The sequence below is a fragment of the Amblyomma mixtum genome, chromosome 1 (genome assembly GCF_055824585.1).
Source record: "Amblyomma mixtum isolate Tamu chromosome 1, ASM5582458v1, whole genome shotgun sequence".
NCBI classification, from domain to species: domain Eukaryota; kingdom Metazoa; phylum Arthropoda; class Arachnida; order Ixodida; family Ixodidae; genus Amblyomma; species Amblyomma mixtum.
This window is the reverse complement of record NC_143012.1, coordinates 318,830,058-318,854,747: the sequence shown is the minus strand read 5'-3', so window position 1 is coordinate 318,854,747 and position 24,690 is coordinate 318,830,058. Positions and strand designations below refer to the sequence as shown.

The window sequence follows — 24,690 nt, the reverse complement described above, 5'->3', positions numbered from 1 at the left end:
ACCAAAAGACCTGATAAGTACCCTTAGTAATGGCCCGTGTCGGCTAGTGGTATTGTTCTTTCGTTGCAAACGTCAAATTTCAGCGCATACGGGCACTACAGCTCTGCTGTGGGCACGGAACGTGCTAGAACGACTGCTTTTGGCTAGACATCCGTTAATTTCAGCGAATATCGCGTCTGTGCACGTGGGGCTTTATCGTTCCATTGCAACTAGTGCCAGCCATTTAGAAAACGCAATAGATATAAATACAGAAATACTTTTATAGGCCTGTCACAAACATGTTATTTATCCTGTCTAAGGCAAAACAAAGTAAGAAAAAAGACGGCGTTATTGGTGGCAAACTACAACAATGCATGTTAGCCGCCGTGTTGGCGTAGTTTCAGCGCCCACCAAGCCTCCGTCGCGTACATGAACAACGAGGTAAGTTCCACCTTGTACCATGGCGCTATGTTACTCACTGGTGGCATGTCTGCATAAACGAAACATTGCATGCCTTTGAGGAACTTATCGCTGCTTCCTAAGCGCGCTCAGAAATGGAGTGCAAACAATGCGGAACATCACAAACTTTATCTTACGGGAATGTTTCATCAGTCCGCAGGTTGGTCAAATACTTAGGGGAGCCCCCCAAGGTGGAGTAGGTTTGTAATAATGGCGTAATTACTCATTGGCATCTGGCCAAGCGCAGCCCCTAATTATTTGACCAGCACTGTTCCCACTTTGAATTATTGATCAATTCGCTCTCACCTTACCATAAGCTTACCCTCCCGGCCAACTCAGTTGGTATAGCGACTGCTCCGGTGAAGCGGTGGTCCCGGGTTCGAACGCTGGACCAGGAAGAATTTTTCTTTAACAACGAAGTTTCTGTGGAAGCTCTATAGCTTTCCTTTGTAGCTTTTTGGCTGCGTTTGGGTGGATTCCAATGAGTAATTTGCTCCCTTATTATCAGTCTACAGGTGCGGCATAAGACACGTGGAGCTCTGCCCTTCCCGGACTGCGACATGGTTAAGCGTCGGCAAACACCCGCGCTTACATGACCGTCACTCCTCTCTCAGAACAACGATTTGTACTGCGGAAAAATAGGGAGGGGGTACATGTTTCGGCTTTAAGAAAAAGGAAGAGAAGAAGGCCGCATGACAGCAATCAGCGAAGCAAGGCGCTCCGCGTACCACTTCAAAGTTGTCTTCCAGGCCTTATCATAACTCCTGACAGCCCGTCTCTGGTCCTTTGCAGATGAGGGCCGGAAATCCCAGACCATAAGTGCGCATGCGAAACTTATACAAAATAAAAAAAATGTTTCCAAGCAAACAAGAACGCTAACAACTCCGCGAAACACGGGAACGCAATCTTGAATTTCATTTGCAGAAGCAGTACCGGGTTTGAGCCACCCCGCCGCTTCCACGCGGAACCTATATCGGGGGCTATGTTACCCACTACGCATGGTGTATTACCATAGCATCCTTCTGCAGGCAGTATTTTTGACTTAATGGGCCAAGATACTCCAGTGCAGCTACAAAGCATCGAAATTTGATTTGAGGTACATAGAACCTTAAAAGCTGCTTCGTGTCCACTTCAAAGCTCTGCGCGTCCTTTATTGAGGCCCAAAATAGACCTCCCGACAAGGGCAATAATTATCACGATGTTACGGAGGATCTGGCAGTTAAGTAGCGTACTCGAAGAGTCCGAAACGCCCTTGGCTTAACACGCGCACTCTAGTGCTCTTTCTGGAGTCTGTCGTGCGTAGGAGTTCAAAGGTCCTTTATTGTGTCATTAAAGAATGACTGAAATGGCGTTACGTTCTCTATTCATGTCAATTTACTCTTTTTGATTTCAGCTAGGCGAACTATCATTTCTTCAGCAATAGATTCTGCTCTCTTGCCGTCTCTTAATGTGCTCACTACTATTTTTCCTTTCATAGCTCTCGACGCTGGCCGCTATTTAATTTCAACCAACATATGAACGTTTTAAACACAGCTAAATACGTGATATTCACTTAGCGAGTTAGTTGGTACTTCATGATTCGCATAGAATGCAAAAACATAACGAACGCAGAAAAGAGGAGCGCGTTGTGTACTCGTGTTTGCACCGTGTCTGCTAAGTTACGCCTCACTAACATCACAGATAAGCACTGAAGAACATTCAGAACACAAGGGCTGATATTATTTCGAATAATTGGAAATAAAACAAGTTTTTCTATATTACCATACATCCTATCAAATTTTCCTATAAATATACGAGGCCTCAGTTTGTATCTAAAGTCAATGAATTGAAAATAACAGCTTATTGTACACATGTGCTCAATGCTGCGCAAGGCTGAAGTTCGCGCTAGAAGGAGGGAATTGTCATACTTCAGATTCACTGTTCGCAATATTGAATGCGCCCCGCCGCGGTGGCTCAGTGGTTACGGCGCTCGGCTGCTGGCCTGAAATACGCGGGTTCGATCCTGGCCGCGGCGGCTGAATTTCGATGGAGGCGAAATTCTAGAGGCCCATGTACTGTGCGATGTCAGTGCACGTTAAAGAACCCCAGGTGGTCGAAATTTCCGGAGCCCTTCACTACGGCGTCCCTCGTAGCCTGAGTTGCTTTGGGACGTTAAACCCCAATAAACCAAAACCAATATTGAATGCAAAGAAAATCTTCCTTGGTTCCACTAACATATTTTTTTTTTGCATTAAGTATAGAATCACCAGGGTTATTTAATGAAATAAGGTGCTACAGGTTAACAATTCATGTTTGCATTACGCATACTTGCGGAAAGCGTAGTTGCAGCGTATACAAAACAAACTTTCTATACGCCAGTAGCTGAAGAGCTTAGTGGATATGTTGCAAGGCCGCAAAGAAAAATAAAAAATAAACAGACGGCCCACCTGCAGAGCATCGAGATTCTCCTAGATCAAAGAAGCTCGGAGAGATCAAGGAGTGGACAACATAGATCTTCTGGCAGTACACGAAATTGGAGTGGGATCATGCGAGATAGTGGAAAAGCAGCAAGAGTCACCGCCATGAATTCCGTACGCAAAACCAGGCTGTCATACGATAAGCGAGCAAGCAATCACAGTAAACAGCGTCGAGGAATTGAGCTCGTTCAGCGCAACTCAACATTCCGGCCACAAGAAATAGAGAGCAAGAGCATTAACCTCAAAGCGGGCCGCCGAGCTTCCTTACTTAAAAACCGTACATGATTTGTTTCATGGACAGGGAAATCTAACACGCTCTCGTAGAAAGGCAGGAGTCTACGGTTACCACCAAAGCGACAGGCTTCTCTGAAAGATAATACGAAGCATTTTTTTTTGTACATTATCTGCTTTCTAACCGACAATTTTGACGATTTCACATCGTATGCATGGATTTGTAAAGATATGCGAACAGCGTCAGACTACAGTATCATGGCATATCAAAGGACGCTGTTCTTGTGTAGTACAGCAGACAAAAGCACAAAGTACACCATACTGCATTGCATTCGCCGCACAGCGTTCAAATTGCTTGGGTCTTCGGCAATACTAATCTGTTTTCTCCACCCGGACATCTCCTTTCGTGTAACCTTTCTTCCTTCTGTCGCGGGTCGCATGCTGCACTCCCTGAGGAACTTTTCTTCCAAATCCGGCCTCTATGACAGGATGCAACCTAACTTTTATAATCCTCTTCCTCCCGCCCTTAACCATAACTAGGCCACAGTGCTCAGTATTTTAACTACCATTTCATTTGACTGTCTTCATTTTCTGCGCAAAACTCGGCGCTTACATGATTACTTCATTAGAAGCAGCACGAGCCTATATTGAAACTTAATAGGGTGGAAGCTGACAGTTCTTTTCTTGTTGTTTTCAATCCTCCCACTAAGTATATTCAATATGGAGCCCAGATAGTTCTAGGTCTAAAAACATGCCGGGCACATATACTGTAGTAAGTGTTTCAGCAGAAAAAAAGCCTCATCTTTAATTCCTATATTTTTTAATTTTTTGTGCCAAACTTTTAAAAAACACTTTGATCATATTTGCTTGAAACGTTAACATTTCGTTCAGATTAATGGAATGCAGATAATTATATTTGCTGTGTGGGTTTTCTCGGGAGACCTAAGTTCGTAAGGAAGCGGTGCAGTTTTCCCACAAATCGTACAGTGATTCTGGGATTTTTAGTTCAATCTGCACAAAGAGTAATCACCGTCTGCATTATTCCCAGTTTTATTTCAGGTCAAGTAGTGCATTGCTTCAGTTAGGCTGTTAGTTCAGTTCAGTAGCCTTTCCTGTTCGCTCTTGCTCTATCTTTTTTTTCTTTGGATGTAGGACATGACTCCATTATCCCAGGAAAAGTTTTATATCATGATCCTCACCAGTTTCCTATTTTTTTATATATAAATTTGGAAAACACTAAATCAATGCCTGGTTACCTACCTATCACTGATATCTTGTTCTATTCGAAGCGGGTTGAGTAAAACACCGTCAGACGACGTGGCTCATCTAAGATCTCGTAGCCCTTCTTCTCATTACCGGTGTCATGAAGTTGGACGCGGTAATGTTTAGACGATACCACGCGTGCTTCTACCGAAACCGAAAGAAGCAATACCTTCTGCCTCCCATTTCTGTATTAATGCTACAGACGTCACAGTCTGTGAAGAGATTGTAATCATTGCGCGTTTGGGATTCTTTCCCCATTGTGGTGCAAATACGACGCAAAAGTGCTACGTTCTCAAGCCGCTTTGTTGAAACGTTCCTGCCAGTACCGGAGTTAAAGTTAATGAGAACATCGTCCTGCTTCTATTATCTCTATCACTTCTAGAGCGCCGAGGAAATGATGAGATTCTTTTCAAATGCAACGAATACCGCATGCTCTTAATCCGGCTAATCCCTCGAAATCCGGAATGGGGAAATCCAAGTTCGAGGATTGGCTTTCAGCATCGGGCATATGACCCCCGAACAGAAAGGCGACTATAAACACTTTAGATGGAGAAAAATATGCATTCTCTTTGCAGTTCGTGCACTTTGCTAGCAAGATGGTCCGAGCATAGAAATGACTTTATTAGCAATCCCATTAGCATAATAACTTAATTTCGGTCTTAATTAAAAAAAGCGTCCACTGCGTCTTTCGTTCACGATTTATAGCGCCATACTCAGGATTTTGTTTCACCTTAATTTACATTCTGGTATTTACCGAGCATACGTGGCAATTTTTTGTAGTTGACGCCATAGGAACCTTACTAAATTAAAGAAGAAAGGGTCTTCGCTTTTTAATATAACGTACCTCGCTAGCTGGACGGAGTCACATAGAAGGAAAAAAAAAGGACAAAATAATACTGGGACCCCCCCGTGACCTCAGTACTCAATTACACCGAGCCAAAGTTACAATTACAGTAGTCGTCATCCTCTGTTCAACACTTGCAAAGTGACCAAGTTACAGTTTCTATTCGCTTTTTTGCTCCTGTCAATTCGTGACCCACAGTTATCTAAAGAAATTAAGGCGCCAAAAGAGGGGGAAGGATTTTATGCTCTTTGCATAAACTCGTTTAATTATTTATATGGCCCATAATTCTTTCTGAAGACCCCCTTTTTATGATTTCTGTTAAACCTAAAATTTCAGCCAGGAGTTTCAGAATAGTGCAGATCACTTTGCCGCTGCTGGCGTTTCTATACCATTTAGTGGTTCATGGAGGCGACACATTTTTTAAGATCTCCTTTTGCGGAGTAGCTCTGAGTCGACGATTCAGGAGAGTTTTTTGTACTCTATGTCTGAAAAAAATTAAAGAAACTTGCGCACTGTACTTGATAGCCCTGAAATACGAAAATTTGTTTCTAGCATCGCGTATTGTAACAAGGGACGCCATCGTTAGGGCCAAATTCAGTTGTGGTTTGCGTTGTATGATGAATATATTTTAATCATTGCATCCAGGCAGTTTCTCTGAGTAATGTTAACAACTTTCGATTTGCAGCAATTTTTATTTCCGAATAATTCTAAAAAAGCAACGGAGGACGAACAATCTGTCGGTTACAGATTTGTCTAGACTTTGAGAACCCATCGCATACTAAGGACGTGCTTGATTTAGATATCAGGTCCACTGCACGCAGGCGCACCTAATTCTGCTTAAGCCATAGCCGAAACCCCGCAGCGGACGAAAGACAAGGTTAATATCCGCCATATTGAACTCCTAGACCCTCACCCGTAATCATGGCCTTCGGAGTGCTTGTAATCCTAAAGACATGAAAGTGAGCGCGGTTCAAGGGCCACAAAGCACGCAATGAAAATGCAGGAAATATGAGCTAAATGTGACGAAAGAAAGCATGCCTAGCCGATGTTGTCACACACAGCTTCGACAGCTCCGAGGGGGCTCACATAGACATAAATAATAAAAAAAAGGAAAAGGAATACGGGGCCCGCAGTGGCGACATTGAGAAGGAGGCAATCGGAGAAGTGGCGTGCGGTGGTCGCTAAAGACGGCGGGCGTCTGGAAATTGAACGTGACGCGAGTCGGCGACGACCCCGCGGTGAGCGGTCGCGGTGCAGCAAACACGTCACGTTCGGTTCGCCTTAAAGCGCGTCAAGTGTCCACACGCGACTGATTCTCTTTGTCTCGGGGTGGCCATCTTAGCCGGGTTGCGGTTAAGGACGCGCTCTGACGGGTGCAGGAGCACGCAAGCAAGCACACGAAACGCGTTCGCGAAACCGCGACACTACGAAAGCTGTCTAGCGCGGGTGTTTGCGCGATTTTTTTTTACCACCCAAATATACCAGTCATGAGGCAGAGCGCTCGCGAGACCGAGACGTTTATGTGGATGGGTGCATGCCGAGTTCGGAGAGACAGCTTGTCAAGCAAACCTGCTCCTCGCACGCGCTGTAAAGAGCACGATTTTGTGTGTGATGGGCAAAAAGAAAAGAAAACAGACTGAGTGTCTCGCAATGGGAATTTCTTAGGGAAAGGACCAGATCAAGATGCTGATCTCAAAAAGACGTCGGACGTGAAGCTGGGAATTTTCAGTCCCTGCTTAAATTCCGGAGCGCTAGAAACTTTTAAGTCATTGCTGTGCAGTGGAAACGAGAAAACACTAGCCTGTTTCTTATAGCGGAGATTTTCCTCGGCCCTGTAATAAGTTGAATAGAAATTCCAATTGCGAATGACATTCGAGACGCTTATATCTCTTTCTTACGTAATTCTTTTCCTTTCCAGTGTTTTTAATTGGTTCTTTGTGAGAACGGAAGTATTGTGCCAGACACATGCCCAATTGGACAATGCTCGCCTAAAGTTTCCTACAAGAGATGTTAACCGTCTCATGCTACGCGGAGATTTCGCTTATTGATTGGACTCGCTTCTTGCACAAAGTATCCTTCACGCTAGAGCTAAACGAAGCACGTGTTTGTTTGGCGTCGGAAATATGGCAGAAAAATAGCTATCGAACGTCGCAGCGTGAACACGAAGCGCTGGAAGCTCGTCGTGACCGAAAACTAACGACCGTCCTCTGCACGTGGCTTCCAATCGGTCACATCGACCAGACTCTGTGGGCGTGAGCGGCCCTTTTTGTTTCCCGCCTGGCTTCGTATTCAAGCCTGCAGGTCGCAGAAGCCACGTACGGCGACGTGGAAAGCCTCCGCCCTCTCGTGCATGCAGAACGCTACTTGGCACTTTGCACGCTACCGCTCAAAATTCAATCAATTATTTCCGCCTAGCGCGTTGGGCCCGAAAGGGGCTCGAAAGAGGTGCGTTCCAGGGAAGAGGAAACAAAAAGGTGTGCACGGGCCGCCTGCTCTAAAGGCGAGAATTAGACAAAGAAAAAGAAAACTAACAAACACAAGAGCCAGGGGCTCCCGCGAGCCCGGCGCTCCACTTAGTCTGCCTTGAGCCGTTAACTCTATTTGGGAAATTCCCGGTGTTAGGCCTTGTTACCCGCAACGGACGAAAGCCGCAAACGCTTTGCGAAGATGTGCGGGCAGGTGGGAGGAAAAAGTACAAGAAATACGTTGATGCGAAAAGAGCACGCTAAAAAGAGGGCGCGAGAAATTGCATTGTCGACAGACGACGTAAAACGTTTTGCGACGAAACACGGTTTAATGGAGCGTCGTGGTCACGTATTAGAGGAGCTAAAACTGGCGCGGAGGATGACGTGCCACATCGCTTGTTTTCAAACCACCTGCGAAGCTCGAATTCCAATTGGCAACGAAATTGTTCGAAGAACTTTGCGCGTCTTGAGAGACGTGACATTGGTCAAATCGCTACTTCTATTCTTTTTTGTTTGGGCCTTTTTTGTGCTTTGAATAAATGAGCTAACTGTGGAACTGCTTTCCGGAGGAGGTGGCTCATGCGCATTAAAGCAACGAAAGTTATTGTAGCTTCTTGTTTCGAGTCTAGCAAACATAACGGTACTCATTTCACTAGATGACAAGAAAAAACTACGCCAATGCTGTGACCGCCAATGAGAGCAAATATGTTGAGCAAGAAAAGGAGAACAGCACACAGGACAGGATTTTAATTTGAAGGCTTCCCGTTCAGCGTCAATGCTGTTAAAGAAACACAAAAGACAAAAAACTAAGAGTTCTGTTCTCTGTTTCTTGGGTAATGCTATCATAGTATACAGGCTCTAGCCATAGGACAGCAGTTAATGTTAACCCTTTGCTTTCAAAGAAAAAAAATTAGGTCATTATTTACTACCACAGCAAGTCCGAATTATACGAGAAACTTGAGATAAAGCACGCCGACGGCCGTAAGTCCAACCCTCTAAAATTTACCGCCCATAACGCACTCTTTGCTTAAAGAAGAGCAGAGAAGAGTTTAGAAACCATCGCGTGCTGCCAAGAAGAGCTCCCACCGAGAACTATTCTTTTTTCACTCAACTATTCTTTTTTCACTCAACTCTAGATTGTCATAAAATGCTGCGCTCTGTGCCATGTTTCAGCATTTTGAGCCAGTAAATCACGGCGTATGCTTAGCTGAGCACAGAACTCCAGCAGCGCCTAGTTCTTCAGTGAGAGACAATTTGCAGGGCGTCCACGAGATTACCCGAACTCTTGGTAAATAATGAATGGCTTGCAAAGCGTGACGACAGCACTTTTTGCTGCCGCTTTTGCCGGCGGACATGCACAACTAAGAGCAGTGTTCGCGGTTCTCGGTCTCGAAGATTTTCACAAAGTTTTCTTGCATGCTCGCGAAAACTATCACTAAATGAATTTTAAACCCGCAGAAACAACGCTGTCTGCAAATCGCAGTCGGCTGAAACAAACCTTCTGAAGTGTTAACGCCGTATAAAAGAGACCAGCACGAAACGCTACCCGCTTGTAAAATAAGATGGATATACGAAACGGACTCCAGTCGCACGCGCTCCTCTGTGATTCTTTCCTAATTGCTTCTGAGCACTGGTTGTAAACCGCGTGCAGAGTATTCATAAACATGGCACGAAACGACGCCTTGACGGTGGTTCTAGAAGCAGCAACGAGTATGACATGCATTTCATCATGGCAGACTGTTTATCGCTTCTGGCCCTCTCTCAGCTGCGTAGCTGAGAAGATGTAAGGAGAAGACTTCCCTCTATCTGCAGGCCCCTTCCGGCGCCCTTGTTCTCACTACATAAATGCAGCAAAACCCTTGCGGCATAGCGCGTACAATGAACAAGGCTCCACTTGTCGCGGCGAGTTTGTTCACCGCATTCTCCGTCAGCCGCGAGAAAATGACTCAGGTTTCTTATCTTCCACGCTTTCACTAATGAATTATCGTACTACTGTCTTCGTGAAATAATCTCGTTCCGTGCAGCCCAGGCGTCCAAGCACATAGAAATTACCATCTGGCACTTCCAGCTTCGTTGTCGCAGTGCCTATTTGCTTAACACAGAAGGCAAGTGTGAGACAACTGTGAGGTCCCTCAAGTGCCAGCTAACCAGTTGTTCCTTCACCGCTGTGCCTTGAACTGCATTACGTTACAGCAAATGCATGTAAGAAATTCACATGCGTCCTCACGTTGCGCTGCGCTGAGAGGCCTTCAACGAGGTATAGCTATGTATTAACTGACTTTAACTAGTTAGTATCCTTGTAGCGATGCGGCCGACACGACATCGCTGAGGCAAAACTTAAGCGATTTGGTGGTTTGGGGAGCTTTTCTGAGTTGTATGTTTTTGTGGAGATTCTGGAGCTCGTTTCTTCTGCGAGAGAGGATCTTTTGCTAACGCATTTGTCACGCCTCTACTTACGCTCGGTTAGAAGCACTAAAAGGTATGGCAGGATATCTCCAGAAGTGCCCTAAGCAATGATGAACATCAAGAAAAGTTGCTGGATAATACTTTTTTTTTTTGGATCCAGGTTGTAATTTGGCGAATTTTCGTGCTTCGCGGGCGCATGCGAATTGATGGCCGTGTGCTGATCAGCCTGTAGATTAACAGACAAGTCCTCAGTGGCAAATACGTAATGTTGTTACCCCAAAGTGACTATTGGGAACAATACCCTTAACTACTTGAGGTAATGTGGCAGTAATTTAATTTTGTGTGGAGCTACGCAAGGGAGTTTGCTTTGTGAAGAGCCATGAGAGATTCTGCACTTTCAGTGCTGCCGATTTTGGGTTCTTTGCATTTCCAGAAGTTTTACATAGTACGCCTTGGACTGCTTGCGGCGCTTTTGGGAGGTGCGCATAACACATACCTGAGACTCTGATTTAATCACCACCGAGCGATGATTGTGCTTCAGGTGTGGTCTGTCCATTAAGGAAACTTGGCCATAGAAACTTACTTTGAAGTGGTCTTTCTAGAAGCGGCTGAAGGATAAAAGAATGGAGGGGCTATGTTAGTGTACGGCAAGATTATCACTGTCACATTTCCGCCGTGTAGAACGACACAAAGCTCTTGCGAATCTTTTTAGTTTCTTGAGTTGCCATAAATCAAACAATAAAAAACTTGCAACCTATTATATTTAAGCTGTTTCCCATATGTATTCTACATATGGAGCAAACGCATTATGCACACTTTGTCTATTCTTAATGTTTGGTTTAGGTTTATTGGGATTTGACGTCCCAAAGCAACTCAGGCTATGAGAGACGCCGTAGTGAAGGGCTCCGGAAATTTCGACCACCTGGGGTTCTTTAACGTGCACTGACATCGCACAGTACACGGGCCTCTAGAATTTCGCCTCCATCGAAATTCAGCCGCCGCGGCCGGGATCTAACCCGCGTCTTTCGGGTCAGCAGCCGAGCGCCGTAACCGCTGAGCCACCGCGGCGGGGCTATTCTTAATGTATTATATTGCACACATCAGTGGGCATGGAATGCGCAGCAGGAATAATCAATGATCTGTCGAAAGAACCGAGTGAATTTCAACTTAAAGCAAACGTAGACAGATTTGGCATAGACTGAAGAGGGAAGATTAAATCTATATAATTTTCCAAAACACGGTGGTCGTGGTTAGGGCAAGTTTTGGCTAATAGACATTAGTGCAACGGCTTCTGACCTGCCGTAAGAAAAATCGGGACAAAAGAGAGCTATTACAATATTTATTATTAAAATACTAATGATAATGTTTCGAAAGAACTGCTCTGATACGGTTAAGGAGCACAATATAGCGGCTAGAGCTCCCGCGCTGACGGTAATCGCGGCTGCACGAACTTGGGCACGCCATGTTGGCGGGTGGTTGACGAGCTCTTCCGCACCCGGGATGTTTGAGAGAGGCATTTGTGCAGCGGCAATTGCTGATTAAGCCCTTTTCTAAAGACAGGGATAGTTTTTCTTGCATTAAAGGCCACACGATGAAAAATTATCCCGCCATTACATTCTTGGCGCTTCAGGCTTCTATTGAAAAGAAACTCAAGGAGGCGCTTAAGAAAACTTACATGTGGTAACGCGAAAGCATTTTTAACTTGCATTATTACGCCTTCGGCTGGGCCATCGTCGTACACTGCGAGGGGGTTTTCAGTGGGTGTCGCATGATGTCGCTACGACACCGCAAGCAAGAAGTAAATTTACTGTAAATTGTGCTGTTGTACTCGGTAAATTGTGGCATCTGTAATTTATATGCTCATAATTACTCATAAGCGCTTCTAAGAAAACTGCGCATTCACTACACACGTCTTTATTCAGGTGCAAACGTCGAAACGTCGTACCGCAGTGGAATCGTCCCTATCTAGCGCACCCTCAAGCCCGGGTTCAATTCCCGCCTAGGCCCAAATACCGTTTTGGATAATGGATTGGATTGTGGATTATTGTTTGGCTTGTAGAATTATGGATTGGAATATAGATTGGCTTGTTGGAAGGCTATGCATTGGATTGTGGATTGGCTATTCATTCGTGAAAGCATGACACATCCTGTCATGTTCACACAATCATGAGCCATAAAAGGCTTTCGCCTTAATTTGTACAATATAGTGCGCTCGCTCTACTTGATAACAACGATCCAGCTTTTCTTCAGGAATATGCACCATATTTTTTAACCCGTCTCTCAAGTTACGCAGTGCACTGCAATTTACGTGCTCACCGCGAGAATATTAGCAAGCACTGAACATAAGAAAACCAGCAAGAAGGAAAATTTTGCAAATCTAAATATTGTTAACGACCCCGGTTAGAGCAGGACTAAAGGAGGTGGCTTGGATAGGTACGTATTTATCTTACATTGCTCTCTGCTTGTTTGGCGATGGCAGTGATGTTAATAATCGCGATCAGTAGGAGGCGTTCTCCGCGGGGAAATATACAGTGCCAAATGTTCGCTTCTTGGAAAGGCCTCAGTAATCTTTGCGATGAACACACATTCGCGGATGTCGGCCAAAATCGGCAAGCACTAGACCGTAAAAGAACTGCAGCCGAATTCGCTGTCGGTGAATCTCTGTGCTGCAGAATACATTTTACTATGCCTATCGACGTATCGCTCGTAGAGGTGCTTTGATTTCTGAATCGGTTTCAATCTCATCTTTATGCTTGATGTAACTTAATAGGAATCGTCATCACCATCCCGCTTCTCTGAATTACACATCTTTCCGGCAATTTCATAGGCAAGCTCACAGATAATGCACCTCATCCGCGTTCCTAAAGCCACTGAAGAAAAGTATATTTGCAGCAATCTTAGTAGCAATGCGCCTTTCCTTTCTGTCTACACTTAGCACCAGGCCTATCCCCGTTTCCTCTTCCATCGCACCATCCCATTGGACAAAATGAAGCGAGATATATGTCACCTCCATCTGAGCGTTTTGAATCATCAAGAAAGGAGAGACACAGGCCTGATCACCGCACAGGTTCACGCTCTGCTTAACTCTTTCTCCACCATCGGCAAGTGCACCTTATCGTTTCGCTATTGCCGCCACCTGTAAATTACACAATAAGTCATCCAAGTGTAATTTGCACCTTCGATACCGCATCATTTGATGAAACGTTACAGAGTTAATAATTACGTTTTTGGAGGTTCAGTCTTTCATTTTCCTTTTTTACTTCAAAGCTCAGGCATTTAATTGAAAGTTTTTGTTTGAAACTTCCCGAAGAGAGACCCCAGAAAGCAGCCTTCAAACACTTTCGGCAATAAAATATCATTTGAAATAGGAATTCGCCTAAAAATTGAGCTGATGTGTGAGTATTTTCTCTAGATTATGTTTTCGTTCTAAAGCTACGGACCATCTGCATGCAGCTGTGCGAAACAGATGCAAGCCACGGCAGACAGAAACCGTTCATGTAAATATGCGATGAAAAACTTTATCTTTGATTAATTTATGTCTATAGACACGATGTTATTGCACAGTCTGGCAGAGTTAATTCACTTTATCACTGAACGTACAAAACATCATTACGCACGGTAGGAAAGGACGAAAAAAAAGCTGTGCATGAAAAAAAAAAAACGAAACAGAGTTAGCTGGCACTGCCGACGGACTAGTGAATGGGTCGAGCTCGGAGCGTCGTTTGAGCAGGGTTGAGACTAAATTCAAAGCAAAGGCCAAGATACATTAACGCCTCGAAGCAAATTTAACCTAACCACCTGGACAGTTGCGACCTATCACTGATAAGCCCAAGTGCCTGCCTTTGCTCCAAATTGAGCACCCTGATTTTGGAAGCTACGTTGTCTAAAAATCTGACCGAGACCGTTTTCTTTCAAACGATGGATCCCAACTATGTCTCGCTAGCTGACGTAGACAGGTGCAGCTACACTCGAGTTTCTCCGGCTGTTAATTGTCACTGGGCTCTCCTCTTGAAGCCGTTCCGGCAAAACTTCTGTATTCACTAAAGCTTCACTGGTTGTTTTTATGAAGAAATTCAATATTCCGCCCTCATGTGCATGATTTGTACACTCACCTTGTGACCTTGCCAAGCCTGATCACCTTTTGTCATTTTCCTCTTTCTTCTCCGAAACAATTGAAGCTCAACCTCAACCTTTCTCAGCGTTTTCATTAAGGACACCGCCTTTACGTGTTACACCTAGCGACAAAAGGTGGGCGCTGGGAGATCAAGGCGGAAAGCTTGATTATTTCAATCTGCACACAATCTTGGTCAGCTCTTTTAAACTCAATTGAAACACTAAAACAGCCACGCATCTGCTCAACCCGATTCCTTTTGCGGTTGATCACATGGAATAATTTTTGCGGAGAGCCCAAGTACAAAATACGTTTCAAATTGAATGAAGCCCCGGGCAGTCCGCCTTTGATGTATTGAAAATTGCCGCCCCTACCACGTTACGTCCACTCGTCGGACGAGGTCGGTGCCTTCACCGCGCGTGGTGCCGCGGGATGGCGCTGAAAATGCTGTTTGCACAGCGACATATCGCGTTTGCGGCGACGCTACTCTTACTCACAACCAAGTGTTCTTGCCCAAAGTGCAGCCGAACATCAAAAAAGCGTACTCCCACGAATTTCCCTTTGAAGCGAAGCGAACTTGGGTCAATCTCTGAAAAGCATCGGTTCGCCTTTCAGCTTGCTTGGTACAGGACGGAATTGAAGCGGGCGGTGCCGGTTGTTTGCGGTGCTACTAGCGGTAGAGGGTATCGTATAGATGTGTCTGCAGCACTGGAGCACGACCGATCCATACAATAACTTTATATACACGGCTTTGCGAAGTACAGCTCATCATTCACAAAGCTGGCCAGTGGAAAACTCAGGATATATGAGTGGTCACAACAAACCGGTTCTGTCTGGTTTTGCTGCGAAAAGTGGCAGCGACGAAAGGTCTCCATTCGGCTCGCTCAAGAACAACTGCATGGACATATCTTGCCGTGGTTAAATGGAAGGAAGACATGGTCTGCTCTCTGGAAGGAGCCTGTTATCAAATGGTGTTTAAAGGAGGCTTTTATTGCAAGTCTGATTAAGAAGAGCAGAAACCTGGGCGAGTTGGTTGATATGCATACTGAAAAAATTTGCGCAGAAAAAACGAGGACAAAGCAAGACGAGACAAGGACGAGCGCTAACTCACAACTGAAGATTTATTCCGAAACACAAGCACATATATATAGGATAAACAAAACAAAACATACCGAACTGACATGTCAGATTGGTATGTTTCGTTTTGTTTTTCCTATTTATATGTGCTTGTGTTTCGGAATAAATCTTCTTTTTCTTTGCTTCTGATTAAGAAGCAAACGTCCGATGCTGTTGAACGAGGCTCAACACGCAATGTTGATTCAGTTGTTAAGATGCTCGATAGAGGGACAGAAGGTTGAGAGTCCGATTCCAGGTTCCATGGCTGGATTTAGGTCGAATGAAATTTTATCATTGCAATGCCTTGACATTTCGATGTACGTGTAAGAAGTCGAGTAGTAAAATTGAAACTCCAGCTCTTCACTATGGCGTACCTGAAAGCCAAGAAGTAGGATTGGCGCCTTGAAATGCAACAGTTCTAACAATATTTCGCCTCCTTAACTCATGAGGGAATCAACGTCTGGTACATCAAGCATAAAAAAAAAACGTATCTTGTTCTCACCTCCAAAAAATTCCCTTATAACTAACCTGAATAGTCTTTTTTATTGCCCGTTTCCTTCAGGTTTTTTTTTTTCCTTAGCTGCGGCCACTGGTACTCAAGTGGTGACTAAAGAGGCAAGAAACTAGACAAGGTCTCTACACTCAGCCATTTTCCTACCAAAGTGAAAAAAAAAAAAATGGAAGCGCGCATTTTGCTGTTAGCTAGATTGCCATGTCATCCTATCTGTGGTTCACACTTGTGAGCGGGCTAATGTATCGAAATATCCAGGATCTCTTTTCAAGCTTTGAGAATTTTGACCAAAACTGTACCTTCACTGGCTCGATGGAAAGCAACGCATGCGCGCAAAGATCTTGTTGACTAGATCGATCATCTTCGGTAGAATCCTTCCTGATGACGTAATATTTTCTCTATCAGTACGCGACTGAACATACTCCTACTAGAAAACGTTTGGAAGCTACGTTTCAACGTCTTCACCGTGCACTGGGTGGGCGTGAATGTAAGATAAATAAAGGTAAAATTAGATTGTACCGGATATGAAAAACAAAGACATATGCTTCACATTTTCTGAGCCTTATCACCGAGATAAGCAAAGGTGTCACATTCTGCTACATACCACATGCTCAAAGATACTTGTACAGTAAAACACAGGTAGTTTATCTGTCTATTTTGTCGTCAGTCATACATCACTTCTGCTGCATCATTAAAAAAAAATGCATAGCTAGGCTTTCCTATTGTTAGGGGAAGATTCTCCTTTCTAGTTTAAAATGATTAGTAATCTCGTGATACTATGCTAGGCCGTCCTTCGAGAAACTCTAACTACCGCGTCCCTTGCTGGGCTGACAAATACTCGAACTTTTATGGGTGTTCTTCGTTACCAGGGTTCTTCGAGTGAGCCGGGACCCATATCCACTCAATAATTATGTTTTTATTTGACTGAATATATTCATTGCTGCCTCATTAATTCTGCCCCTCGCATAACTGCGTATGGCGAATTTAGAGTCGCTTATTATTGTATCAGCCTTGGCGTTAATGAAGGCAAGTGCGATAGCCGCCTCTTCTGCCGTTTCTGAGGATCTCGTTTTAGTAATGCCGGAGCATCTCAGTTAGGAAATAAATGTTTTGCAATTCAATTCCTATCGTTAGGAAGGAGAACAAAGCGAATCAACGTCGATGAAAGTAATGAGAAGCACCATGATAACGGTAATCGTCTTACAAAGACAGCGCAGCGCGTCTTGCACGGGGGCGCCTCGGTCAGAAGAGGCGAGACAAAGCATCAAGCACAAAGTAACAGCAGCTCTGACAAGAAGCGTTTGGGCCCCATTTAAGTACAGCTTTCAAGAAAAGCAGGTTTGATGAGTTATGTTCGTCATAACTCTCATGAGGTTCTTGAGCAGGCAGCCGGTTTTGTTTTCAAGTTCTCAACGTCATTGCATAGATTCAGTGACTTAATAAACTCCACGTTTTTTTTTTTTTTTTTACTGTGGGAGGGGACACAAATTCCAATGATCAGAAAAGTAATCGCGCTAGCTGAAAAGGACTTGGTTTAATTGGCAGGCATATGTTTCTGCCTGACCGCTACTTTCCCTCCAGCTGCAACCTGTGCTTATGGTTCTGAAGCTATTTGTCGTGCAAGGGTCGCTGGGTGACAGAGCCTTCATTGTTCGCTCTAGATAATCGGTTATATTGAGTCACAGTTAGGCCATAATTTGGAAGCTGCGGCCATGATTTAGCTGTCCAAGTCTGGCTGCGCAATTTTTTTAGTTGACAAAAGGAGTCAACGCCATCGCTACCATCTCCATTCTGATGCACAAAACAGTGTAATTTTTTATTGTACTTCTTTAAGACGCTACAAAAGCTTGTAACGTCCATTGCCGGCGTGAGAACAGGAATTCTGAGCCCGCCAATACGCCTACCCATTCGCATACCGACCGCAGGATAGTGAGGAGAACACACGGTTGTCCATTCGGTGTAGGCGACCCCGAAAGAGCCATTTGCACCAGAGCGCTCTCTTTCGACGCCACAGGCTAGGTCCATTTGCGATCCTTTTGCAGCAGTCTCTACGCAGCGCCGCGGGCCCAATGGCTTCGCTTTATGGCCCGGATAAAAAGAATTTACGGCAAGGGAAAGAAACAACAGCAAACAAAAACTGCTTTTCCCACTTGCTCCGCCCTATAGCTGCTGTTACAGAATTAGGAAACAAGTGACGTAAAAAGAAGAGAATTACCTGACGCGCGAATACAGAGCCCTTAGCTATGGGTACGTGGAACGAAACGAACAACTTATGGTTAGCTTTGCTTTCTTTAATTACATTGATGAAATTCAGATAGTATGCTCGAGTACCATGATCGTTAGTGCCACGGCCACTCTTTGAGCGCTTGGTATGTATAGCGACTGTAAACCGCATAATATAGCGACCGTAAACTGCATAATTGGGTTCTCGGCAAGTTAGAAAGCGCAGGGCTGAATACCAGAGTTTTCGAAAGTACTCTTCAGTTACGAGTGGCAGCTGAATCGATAAATAAAAGCGCTGACACGAAGTCAAGAAGCGCCTGCTCTCGCACTGCCAGTGGTAATTGTGATTTAAGTAAAGGACTCCATTGCGCAAAGCCTCTTCGCGAATGAACGTCACAGACTGATGCTCAGAAAAAATAAAAGTATATGTACACGACATTGCAAACACTGCGGGGCACCGGCGCTGTTGTCTCGGTCGCAAAAGGTCAGGAAAGTTTACAGAGCTGACAGTATACTTAAAAAAAAAAAAAGTGAAAGGACAAACAGCGCATTTGACATACCAGCGGCCAGCAACGGCTGGACTTTCCAAATGAGGGACATAATGAGCGGGGTTTGAATATGTGGTTTTATAAGTTTTATTTATAGGTTATTTACTAAGTTAGCAGCCCTATAGAGAGACGTTATTCAGTTTAACGGCATCTCCAATGAATAAAAAAAGAGCCTTTGTTTTTACGAGCTAGGATGTCAAGGTAAAACTCAGCAAAAACAAAATAAATGTCCTGTTTACACGCTTAAACAAGGGCGTGATTTTGTTGCACATCAGCGAAACCTCTTAAGGTGCGGTTGAGGTGTCCACCGAGATGTCGAGGTGTAGCTTGCGAGAGAGCTTCGTACCAATGTCATGCGCACCTCCAGTTGCGTGTTTTAATGCGCAGTTGAGGTATCCCCGCATTTATTCGTAAAGCTTTGGTTTCAAATTGATCTCACACTGACGCCATTGGACATGTTACCGTCGAATCCCTGTGCCCTGTGTCGTGCGTAGAGAGCCTTACGCAATGCGAGCTATTCACGAGTTGTGCGGTCTCCGTTTCAAGCGGGACCGGCATTGGAAGAACAAAAGATAAGGCGAGGGTATCAGTTTCACGTTCATGTCAGTCACAGGGTGCACTGTCCTGTGGTCACATGACTCGAGACACGTGTGGTCTGGTCAGAGCACCGATGTTTCTGTTGCACTCATATAAGACTCGGTGCTCGGACACATTCCGAAAAGGTTTATTGCAGGGAGTCGCTCTGATTTCAAGGATTATAGGACAAATCTATTTGCAGATGACTCGTAGTACTCAAGAATGAGTAGTGAATGCCACTACAGTAAGTATAAGTGCATCGAGAGCGCTAGGCGGGCGTTCACGTGAAACGTATGAGCCGATTTCACGACACCGAATTCGAAACGCAGATGGCATTCCAGTTGAATATTATTCAGGTAGAAGGGTGTAAATGCATGAGCTATTTTTTACAAATGAGGCTCAATATTCACAGTTTTTTAGTGACGTTTTGATTCACAGATAATCTTTACAGAATCCAAACTTACAGCTGGAAGTTGTGTTTTCAGGTAAATGACACAGATTTGTGGTTACTTCCAAGCAACGAATCTCATATGATTCAGAGGGCGTGCCATGACTCTTGCATGCTCCTTACGCCAAGTGATATCACTGCTTCACTTACAGCTCAGCTTTGCTGCACCTAAAACGTCTCCTTGAATTGCAAATTTTGTGCTGTTGTATATGGCTCTGAAAAATTTGCAATTCAGACATTTTAAATCCCCAACCTCTTTATTCGATGCCAGCCGCCGCGATGGCTCACTGGTTATGGTGTCCGGCTGCCGACTCTAAAGACGCGGGTTCGACCCCGGCAGCATCGGTTGAATTTCAATGAAGGTTTAATTCTAGAGGCCCGTGTACTGTGCGATGTCAGTGCACGTTGAAGAAACTCAGGTGGTCGAAATTTTCGGAGCCCTCACTATGGCGTCCCTCACAGCCTGAGTCGCTTTGGGACGTTAAATCCCGATATACTTTATTCGATTTGTAATCCGTGACTCCCCGTATGATCTGCGCGCGGCTCTTCGGGACGTTCCCAGTTGAGTTCTCTCCCATTTGATAAAAGGATACCGCTAACCAAAGCAGTTGCCAGCACTACTAGTGAAACTCGTCTCTGCCCTCCCTATTTCAGGTTTAGGCAGGCCAGTAATCAACTGTGCTTCATCGAAATATAAACAATGTCAAGGCTTATGAGACTTAAGACATCTTGCACAACTACATCTACAACAAATCAATGGTAAGCACCTATATTAGCTATGGATATCACTGAGCATGGGGCAATACTGGACATCGGCGCAGAGAAACAAAGTAAACCACTAAGAATAAGAACCGATAAATTTTAAACGAGCTACCGAGCAAGATGGATAGCGAGTTTTAGCATTGGCTACATAGCGTTTGGAAGCTCGTCTTCGTAAAGAGGCAAGAAAACCTGGAAGAAACATGGACTGAACCAGATTGATTCTACTCGGTTAGTGACAGCTAATGCTGTCGCTCTAGGTGCACCGCGGGGCGGTGAACTACACGTTTAAGGCGAGGATCGGCAGAGCGCGCAAGACAACCCCAGCATCGCACTCAAGCACACACAACCGCACAAACTTCTTTCCCAACTTCGCTTTCGTGGGTGGCCGTGCACTCTCGGAGCACCGGTTACCGCACACACGGCGTGGAAATGCGATCACTGAAACTGTGCCGTAATGAGCTCTCCTCTCTCTTAGCCTGGCCACTCACACCGTCCAGGATTCGTCACCCATTAGGGGCGAGGGGGAAGAGAGAACGGAGAGGTGTCAACGCGCGTGGGGCCGACAGCAGGGCGTGCCGGCGGCCCCATCTGGACCGGGCACGGCAAGCACTCATCGAATCCCGCTCGCCAGGTCGTTGTGCACGCCGGCCAAAGGACGAACAAGACGCGCCTCTTCAGATCACCCGCGCGTTGCCCGGCCTAAACACTCGATACGACGGCTAATTAAATCTCCCACGCCCCTTTTAATTGGGTTATGAACCCTTGCTGCGGCCCCTTAAGCGCGTCTGGACTCGTCTCACTTATCGGTGAGAAGATGCGCTGGGCATTAGCTCTTACGAGGCTCCAGCCTCCCCTTTTTTTTTTCTTGCCACTCACTTAAGCTTCCAGAGCGAAGCCGAGATGTACCCACAGTGCTGAAGTACTCAACACCAGGGCAATCGGGATAGTCTCGTCGTGCGCACTGCTTGGTCACCGCTCGAGCGTCGAATGGTGCTCAACGCCGAAGCAAAGATGCAAATGATCTCGGTGCCAGGTTCCGTTTCGTTGGTTCCTTCCTACTTTTCTTTTGACTGGGCCTCGATTCGAGGTGCGGCGTAAATGAGTCGATGACTTCCGCTAGATTTTCGGGTTTAACGCATCGATGGCGACCGGAGCAAAAGCGGTTAGCCTGCGTGCGGATTGCTCATAATCGCGTGCACGTTTGAGCAACTTATGGAAATGACATGCGACCGTAACTAGGGTTCACGCGGCAACGGATTTGGTGAAGGGCTGCGTGAACACCGAAGTGATTTCGGGGGCTTTCAGTGCCCGAAATCAAGCGGGCAAATTTGGTCGCACGAGCAGTGCTGTCGGTGCTCGAAAACAAGACGTAAATTTTTCGAAGAACGAACTCATTTGACTTTTATGGCTCTAATTTAGCTCAGGCGAACAAACGCAAGCACTAAGCAGCTTTTCTACTCACTGTGTCTCTGCAGTTTGCGAGGAAAAAAAAATTAAAGCCGGATGATGGGCTTAGAGATCTCGGTATTTATGATTGCCTGAAAAATCTCATAATTGGGCCAATAACGCAATACGAGACATACTTGCGTTGGTCGCGTTGAGCGCAGAATGGGAGACGACATGTCATAATTCATAATTCATCATCTCTCTTTTCAAGCACGTTGGACGAAATGGTTTTTGAGAAATATTAGCGGGAATGCCTTCGTCGTTATGAATTAATGCTGAGACGATTAGCCACACGTGCAGGCAAGACAGCTAGGAAAGTGGCATACTCAGGAGCTTTGCGGTAAAAACTGGACGGAACACTAAACAACTTTAGCTCCGATTTGATTTTTTTTTCTCTTTTTCATTTTCAGCGGCATATATGATTTTTTAGTAACTTTTGTGAAGATGTTTTACGAAGCAAGTACGTTCAACAAAGTTTTCATTTTTAACGTCTGCATTTCGATCTTAACATCGCTTTTTGCATTGCTTCAGCTAAAGCAAAACCTGGTAATCCCACTCGTGCTTTCCCTAACGTCAGATGTTGGGTGGAAACTTTAACGATTGAATGTTGCGCAATACAGTCTCTTTGATTTTTGTTATCTCCGTGGCTACAGAGAAGATGGTTTGGTAAAGAGGAAAACGCAACTCGGTAAGATTGGTACATAATTAATGCGGCCAATAATTTGGAGCCACTTAAGCCCAGACTGCGCGAGTCTTTCTTTAATCAGATAGTAGTGCGCTGCTTTCCTCACTGCACTGTTTGGGACCACGCAAAATAGGCTAAGTATACTTCAGTTCAAGACTTTGTGCGTTGCACAGACTATGCGCATAGCGTGGTAACATCATCGCAGATGTTCTTGCCTCGCCACCGCTGAGCACGGAGCCGTGGAAAGTTACCTTTGAAAGCTGGCGAAGGGAAACTAAAGTAATCCATGGTGTTAGCGTTAACTACAACCCTATACTTCATGCGAGCACGATGGAACAGGGAACATTTGTACCCCTCTGTGACAGGAAATACAGATGGAACTCCCAGAAAGAAGATTAAGAGTATTAAAATTATGGTTTGGCAATGGTAAGCTTTGGTTTAACAACATGGAACTCAGCTATCACAGGATGCGGACTTACGCATGCTGTGGGAACGTCACATGTGGAAGTCCGCATCTTTTGCACATTTTAGCAAGGCCCGTGCATTTGATACGTAGCAACCGTTTCATGCATTGTCCTCCATTAAATATAATCTTCCACATTTCTATAGGAAAACGAGCCTGCGCGCTATGCTTCTCCACGTCGCTCATCACATGTTCTTAGAAGAAATCACGTTCGCTGAGGCCGGGATGAAGTAGCAGTCTCAGTATAACCGCTTGTAGATGGTATGGAGAAGTACGAAATACCTGAAGTCTGCTCGAGCTGTGAGAGGAGGAAAGAGAATGAGATGACTCAGCAAACTCTGTGCGCGACTTCAGCATGGCTGCTTTCCATGATCGTTGTTTGTCTGATGATAATTACTAGCATTATCTTGCTACTTCTTCAATATACCCCGCGTGGTATACCAGCATCTTTATCGTTATCGGCATCTTTGTCGTGGGTTGGCTGAGGTGTCCTCATGCCTCAAGACGTAGGGCACAGGTCTTGGAATCAAGAGATCCTCATTCAATTTCTTGCGTGATCAATAGTGAAAGAACATTCTACACTGAATTTCTACAAATTTCTACACTGAGGAAAGATGAAATTTTTGGCGGGAAAAGCGTAACTGCTCAAGCGTTTTCATCTGCAACCAATCATATGTTTTAAGATGAGCCAAGAACACAATGTCCCCTGGATACAACCAGATGCTTAAACTAGCCTGAATAACATAACACTCACTTTAAGCGCTGCTGTTTATCCTCACAGCCTAAAACTTTGTGCTAGGGCGTGTGACCTTCTATACTGGATAACCTGCCGCTAGCCCCGCAAATCCCGAGGTGTGTTCCGCTAGTGTAGTTCAGTGACTCCGGTGGAGTAAGTAGAGCGCGAAGGCAACATTTCGCTCGACTCCACCGAACCGCCAGCGCCGCAGCTGCTACCATAAGTGGATCACTCGAAGCGAGTTCCTTTTATCGTCCAGGAACACGTCGGTTTCTCACAGGGGCCTCCGTTGAGGTGAACGCTCGCTAAAGGCAATCAATGGCAGCCCGAGAAGCGGAAACGTTCGTTCGGAAGGCCTGCGCTTTTGTTGTTAGCTTAACTTAAAAAAAAAAAAGACGCACCCCTATAGTTTAGAAGAAATCGCACAAAATCAAAATGAAAGGGAGTCAAGACAAAGCGCTTCTACAAAGTGACTAAATTTCGTCGCAGTAAGGCAAACTTCCCGCCGGCGACTCTCTCTGACGGGGAAGATTTCAACAAATGAGCCCGAGGTCACGGAGAACTGGCAGTGCACGGATGCCCTATAGAAACGTACAGCGGGACCCGAGAAAGCGGCAGCATTTCTAGAGCGCTTAGCTGGAACCCCTGAAAAAGATTGCTCAGCTTTGAGACAAATATATGGGTCACACAAATATATATTAAAGCGCCCCAATTATTCATCCGCTACGACTGACCTTTTCGCATGAATTCATGTGGATCGTGAACGCAATTACCCCTTAAACGGAGGGCAAAGCAAAACGTAGTGCGTAAAAGCACTCAAAAGTGCTCCTCAGAAAGTCTCTAATTTAGAGAGGGGGTGCACACGAGCTGCGAAATTGAGGCGCAGCGTTGAAAAAGGCAACACCAGAACGAGAAAACGCCTGCGTATGAGTTCAGAGAATAATTAATTGCAGCGGTCCCGA

At 45.2% G+C, this 24,690-nt stretch overlaps 2 protein-coding genes across 11 annotated transcripts in view; one reads left to right on the top strand and one right to left on the bottom strand.

The window, feature by feature from the left end:
• LOC149372623 (uncharacterized) overlaps window positions 1–24,690 on the bottom strand; it is a 517,038-nt gene that overhangs the window by 172,152 nt on the left and 320,196 nt on the right. The window contains exon 1 of one of the 10 annotated variants that reach the window (XM_089567163.1): window positions 10,600–11,875. The exons of the other annotated variants lie outside the window; for them this stretch is intronic. The gene's annotated coding sequence lies outside the window, so the exon portion shown is untranslated. Of the gene's footprint in view, window positions 1–10,599; window positions 11,876–24,690 lie in introns of those variants that run through there. 10 annotated transcript variants of the gene reach the window in all.
• Window positions 1–24,690, top strand: part of LOC149372627 (uncharacterized) — a 116,484-nt gene that overhangs the window by 14,843 nt on the left and 76,951 nt on the right. The gene's annotated exons all lie outside the window — the stretch shown is intronic.